Source organism: Amblyomma mixtum, chromosome 10, assembly GCF_055824585.1.
Source record: "Amblyomma mixtum isolate Tamu chromosome 10, ASM5582458v1, whole genome shotgun sequence".
Taxonomy (NCBI): domain Eukaryota; kingdom Metazoa; phylum Arthropoda; class Arachnida; order Ixodida; family Ixodidae; genus Amblyomma; species Amblyomma mixtum.
In genome coordinates, this window is record NC_143021.1 from 57,270,217 (window position 1) to 57,276,721 (window position 6,505).

Genomic DNA, 6,505 nt, shown 5'->3' on the forward strand with positions numbered 1-6,505 from the left:
ACTGCTACGCCGCGGTCGTCTGCTACCGCCCGGCTTGCAAGCAGCAACTACGACACCGTTGCTAAGCTGCCCGGACTAGGTGGCCTCCCGATCGCGAAAAAAAACCACGTGATTTCCTCCACATTTTTCTCCCATGGTGTTGTGTGGAAAGGGCCTCTCCTCTCTTTTTCCTTCCTCCATGGCTGGCGGTCATGCTGGCGGTGGACGGTGGTTGAATTCGGGCGTTGTGTTCCACGCTGGTTAACGCCGGTGTACGCCAGCCATTGCGCCACTTTCGTCGTTCCAGTCTTCGTTCCACGCGCAACCAGAGTAACCCTCAACTGTTTTTGCGTGCGTCTTACGCCGACAACGTTTCACCGCAGCTCCTGTAGTGGCCCGAGTGGCTCTTCTTCCTGCCGGGTGTGCGGCTTCCCGACACAACGTCGGCCATGGCGGTATGTCTCTCGAAGCGCTCGCCTCCCTCCCCATGCCTCTGCCGCGGTTCTTCTTCTTCTCTCTTCTCGACATGTTCTCAGCGCACTCTTCTGCGTCGTCGGATTTTGTCCGTGCTGTGCTCCGCGCGCACCTTAGCGTGCCAGCTCGAGCTTCTGCCTGCTTCAGCCATCGTCGCCTGGATTATCACCGTGCTGTATTGTTTTCAGGAGGGACCTTTGGCGTGCGCGCCTTTCGCGCTCCTTTCCATTTCACGCGCGCCTTAGTGCGCCCGTTTTCATAATCTAGGTTGCTCATCGGCTGCTGCATGTGCTTGGCTACATCTGCTTTGCGCTCACTTGGATACACTGCTTGCTCGTGTTTTTTGGTAGCGTCGCACACTCGGTGCAACCTATCATGTACCGCATCAAGGCAGTACGTGATCAAAGAGTTGGCTTTGACTGGCGGCCTGGTGCAGAGCGCGTGTGAATCGTTTACGTTATAATGACGACGTGGTAAATTAACTCTTATATCGTCTGCATTCGAACCTCCGTGTATTTGTGTCGCTGCACTGGCGGGGAGGCTTGCATTCCAAATGCATTAAAGGCTGTCTTCGTAAAAGGAATGACGAGAGGCTGCATGACTGGCATTGCTTATTTCATTGTTTGCTGAGAGAAAGCGTTTGTTGTAAGTGAGCAGTAGCCGCTATTTTTCATTGTTAAAGTAGCAACATCAGCCAGCATGCATTATCATTTTTACACTTGAATGACTGAAGGAGTATCACTGCATTGCCTTCATTTTTTTTCTTGTTGCTTGCACAGCATGAATTGTTGTGCCTACAGATTGCACTTTTGCATGCGTTTTGCATTTTCGCGAGCAAATTGTAGGCAAGAAGTTTCAAAGGCACCATGTATTGACCTGAAGTCCTCGCTATTAATGTAGCAGTATTTGCCGTGCTGAATATCAAATCTACATACTTCAAAGCGTGTTTAGCATCTTGTCTGCATAGACTCTTGCCTTCAAGGAGGGCTTGGAGGTTTCACTTATCTGCTTAGTGTTGGAAGTAACAGCCATCACTGATAATAATACTTATTACAGACATGTTCTGCATGTACAGTCAGGGCGGAATGAAATGCAAACACACATATGTTGTACTTTTCTGCTTTACAGCGAGATATTCATTTATAAAAGGCTTGTAAATGAGTACTTCAGTAGATTCTTTACCCTGAAACATGAATTAGGCTAGCTGTATACTGCAGTTGAAAGCACACAGGCAAAATAATTTGTCTTGTTCATCCGCGTGGCTCATATTTCATTCCAGCCTGACTGTACACTACTCTCCAAGCAGGTACCCCAACTGAAGCATGCACTGTCTTGTGAAAAATGCTGCACATATGTTTTAGAAGGGTGCATAAAACAATGTGCAGCTGCTAATATTGAACTATTAGTATCTGAGACCTGATATTCAACTGAATCATCAATCTGTCTGCTGCTAGGAAGGCACAAGCATCACGCCCATGGCTAATTCACTGCCCTTCACTCCTGTATTGGTTTCACTCCTTGAGTTATGGAATTAATAATTACAAATTTTACTACAAGGATATATGAGAGCACATTGTGAGCTAAATGCGGTTAATGAAAGTCTTCCACTCTGTGCAGTGATGTGGTTGGTTTTGTACATCTTTACTAATGTCTTAATTTTGCTTTATGCAAGCCTTGACTTCCTATTGTATCCTATGTCCTCCATGTCCTCCTATGCTATCTGCCTTCCTCCTGGTCCTCTCTTCGGCCATTTCTCCTGTTTCCTTTGCACTAGCTATTGGTCCGGTGCCTGCTGTGAAAATGACAGCCAACACTAAGTCCCTTCCTCTATTTCCATGAAATCTTCACTGCTACTCCTTATGCTGATAGTACTATATCAGTATTTTTGTGATAATAATGTACAAGATAGTAGCTAAGCCAATGGTAGCTGAGTTGAATATCATGCATATCTTGCATGCGATATATAGCATAGTCACTATTACAATGCCCTCAATTTCTTTCAGTTCAGACATTTGGCCATAGATATTTTATGCTTTTTTTTCTAGTTTAGTCCACTCAAACAAACTTTGCTTTTTGCATTGCAGGTAGAATCTACAATGAGTGCCGCTCTGTCTTATGAGCCGGAAGCAGTATTTATGGATCCCTTTCTTGGAAATGACAAACCTTCTGTCGCCTTATTATGTGCTGAGCCTTCATCATGGGGGAAGCAAATGTCATGACTTGGATTTCTACAGAGGTGAGTCATCACACCCAGCCTAATTTTTTCTGCGACGTGCTTAGGGGATTAGCAAACCTTCGTTTAGTACTTCTTTCACCTTTTTTCAGTGCTCCGGCATGGTGAATAGATATGGTACTCTGGCTATAACATAATGATATATGGCCACATTATAAAGGCGTATGAATTGCTGCACTTATACTATTTTGAATGGCCCTCTTTTAATGCTTTTTCAGCCTTGGTTTGTTGAAACGAGTAGCAAAAATGAACACAAGAACGAGAAAGAACTAGGACTTTCTATATTTTACACACATTTTCTGGCTTCAGCGAATTAATGCCAAATAGCCCAGTTCTGCACAATAGTTCTTTCAGTTAAGCACAGCTGTATCTGTATCAACAATTTTATGCAGGGACAAAAGGCATTTTGCATTTATATTCTGTACCTCGTCAGTAGCTCAGGCAATATGAAAAATTAATTTCATTTTTTTTGTTTTATACTACAAGACGTCATATAGAGAGCAAAGCTATCAAAACTGAATGTAAAACGTGCACAGTTTGCCTGTACTTGCAGAGGCTGGTGAACAGAACCCATAGGAATTTTTCCTTTATGCAGAATGGAAGGTTGAAAATTTTTTTGCATAATTAGATCGTGATTGGAGCATGAAGTTACATGTTAGAAGATGAAACCTGCCATATTGTATAGGGTCGTTCACTCTTAGTGCGAACACGCGAGCGCATGGCTGTGCTCTTTGAAAGGCTCATTGGAAGGCAATCGAAACGAATTGGCAGATGAGGCGAAACACCACATTCAGCTCCTTCTCCAGCGCCACACTGCTGCGATGAGCGGCTGCGTCACTTGCAGTGGCTGTCTTAAAAGAGCGGCCATGTGTTCGCAGTAAGAGTGGATGACCCTTTACATTTTGTATGCTAGAGTGCCGACTCTTGGATCCATCTAAAAACATTCATGCAGGTTATCTAATTAGCCTCCTTCCTTGATACCACATTTCTAGAAATGATACTTAACTATGTCAGCTTTATTTTGATCAGAATTTATAAGACTGTATCGCATACACCAAATTTTGTGATCATATATGACAAAATTCAAAAGGTGATTCATGATTGGTATTGTTAAGTCTAGGGCAGTAAAATGCCATGTACCTAGTGCAAAGTAAAATTAAATATGACCAGTGTAACAAAACAAACTCCTTTTTTTTTAGAGGGAAATCTTTCGACCGAAATGCTGGAGTGGCTTGACGTGATGAAGACATTGACAGGAGTGCACTCAAAAGTACCCATATTTGGGATGGCACGAGAACTGGCAGACAGCTCTTCAAGCAATTGGTGAGTACCTCGGTGCTCTGCTTCTGCTGTTTCGTATGTGACCAGCTTTTGTTTTAACCTAATAAGAGTGCGTATCCTTAAAAATATCAGCACAAATTGAAGAGAATTTCGATATTCTTGCATGAGATGCCGCTGCGAGAACTTGAAAATAATGATATCTCGCATGTACACTTCACTGCTGAATACAGTAAGCACTGCTTGATAGCTAAGTGCCTCTGACATATGAGAAAAAAGATAGGTTGCTGCACAGCATGTGGAACTGCCCTGTCGAGCGCATTGTCTTCAGGAAGTGGAGGATTAAGTAGTCATTTCTTAAAGAATTTCTAGAAAATAGCACAAACCACACGACCGGGAAGAAATCGCTGATGCAACACACTGACTCGAATGACACCATGTGCATGAAGGACCTTATGGAGTTGCCTGCTATGTTGCACGAGAAGAAGGTCATGCAGGATGGGTGTCAACGACGAGCTGATTCAGGTGCCTTCTTTCTGTCCCTAGTACTCACTGCAGAACTCACTGAACAAGCAGCAAAGGTTACAGCTGAGCATGGCCAGACTCTTGCGCTTGCCTCCACAAGCAAGCTGGAAGCACAGTCCTTCGATACCTTTAATGCTTTTGCTCACAACATACATTGTTGCAGCACGTGGCGAGGAAAGGTACACATCCTTGATTTTAGTGCCAGTGCACTCACAGGCCCCAGTAACAGATCATTGAGGTATCCTGTCATATCAACAGGTATCTCATGAGGAATGAATTCTCAGGCTTCAGAACTTATAGTGCTCTTTGCAGAAAATGTCCCAAAGTTTGTTGCCACATGGACCTTTAGGAAATAATGGCCCAGAAAGGCGAGCCTTCCTTATGTATTTTGTGAAAAAATGCCTAAAACGTGGGTATTTCTGCTTCTTCATGGGTGCTGAAATGTTTGTGAGGGAGATTTTGTGCTGATATAGAACGGTTTTGCAAAAAGACAAAAAGAGACTTTGAGGCTGTGCGAAGCAGCAGGATAAAGAACATTTCACAGCTGATGAAGAAGCAGAAAGACTCACGTTTTAGCCCTTTTTTGCGCCAGACACATGAGGACACTTCATCTTTTTGGGTCATTTCGATAAGATCCACATGGCAACAGCATTTCGTTAGATTCCTGCAAAGAGCCCATTCTGAAAGCATGAGGATACGCTCCTTCTAAGGCGTACTGCAGACTTATTGGAATACCTCAATGGGCAGTGACCGGTATCTATGACTGCGTTTTCATTCGAAATCGGAGATCTGTACATTTTCTTGCCCGTGCTGTGATAATGGAAGCTGTGAGCGAGCATATGACTTGGGGAAGTGCACTTGCACATTGCTTGTGGGCAAGTTTTCGACCATACTAAGATGTTGCCATTGTTCTTTGCTCACTAAGATTTGCAGTGAGTACTATGGACAGCAAGAAGGTATCTGCATTGAATTGTTTTTGGCACCCATCCTGAGCTACCTTCTTTTCGGCAGCCCAGGGCATTCATGCACACAGTGTTGTCCAGGTAAGCACATTGTGTGTTTTTTCCTGGTCCTGCGGATTTTACTTTCTTTCCTATAAAGAAAAAGTGTATTTGGTCAATGAAACGTAATGGTTTGGTTCTCATTAAATATTTTTGCAAGTCCCTACAAAGCCAGTTGGTCAATAGTGAATAGTTTGATTGTGTTTGCTAAGTGAGGTCTTTCTTATGCTTTTCAGATGAATCTGACAGCAATATGCAGACGTACAATGTATGCAATTTGGCATGAAAATAAAACGTATGTGCCTTTACTCACCCAAACTCTCTTCTTTCATTCTAAGCCACATGCTTTGTATGTACGCAATGCACAACATGCATAAAGGAAGAGCTTGTGTGTAATAGTACTTCATTTCTTCTCCACCTGGACTGCTATTGTACATGATTGAACGTGAGTCAAGACACGTTGATCAGTTACACAAATTAAGAATCTGGATGCGGTTGACAGCTTATATTCTACTTAACACTCCACGCCATCATTCTGGCCGCACCATGCATCAGCAGTGTCAGTATGACTTCAGACGGCTTGCCAGTATGGTCATCTGGCTTTAAAGTTTTGTTCAAGCCATTGGCGACAAGCCGCATCACTTGAGTACACGGAAAAAGGTCCAAGAGAGGTTAAACGTAAGAATACGTAAACAAATTTTTTACGGTTGGCTTACGTATGAGTACACAGAGAAGGGTCCGAAAGAGTTAAACGTAGGAATACGTAAACTAATTTCTTTTTAAGGTTGATGTACGTACTGAGTCCTTCTTAAGGACTTGCCGTGTTTCTCAAAGTGTCCGTTTATGAATTGCGGAAACAGCTCGGCATCGCATTGCCTGCAGGTTTGTACGTAAACTTGAGCAAATTTTTTTACAGTGTAGGCCCTTCCGGAATTGTATCGGGTGCATCTCTAGGTCGCTCGGCTCGCTAAGAATTACAAAGAGAATGTTTAGGTGTCCTCAACATGCAACGGGA

At 43.5% G+C, this 6,505-nt stretch overlaps 1 long non-coding RNA gene across 1 annotated transcript; it reads left to right on the top strand.

The window, feature by feature from the left end:
• Window positions 1–2,597: 2,597 nt before the first annotated feature.
• Window positions 2,598–5,779, top strand: LOC149325867 (uncharacterized). The gene is made up of 3 exons (XR_016286189.1): window positions 2,598–2,689; window positions 3,886–4,009; window positions 5,727–5,779. It is a non-coding gene; the product is annotated as an uncharacterized LOC149325867 (long non-coding RNA).
• The last annotated feature ends 726 nt before the right edge of the window (window positions 5,780–6,505 follow it).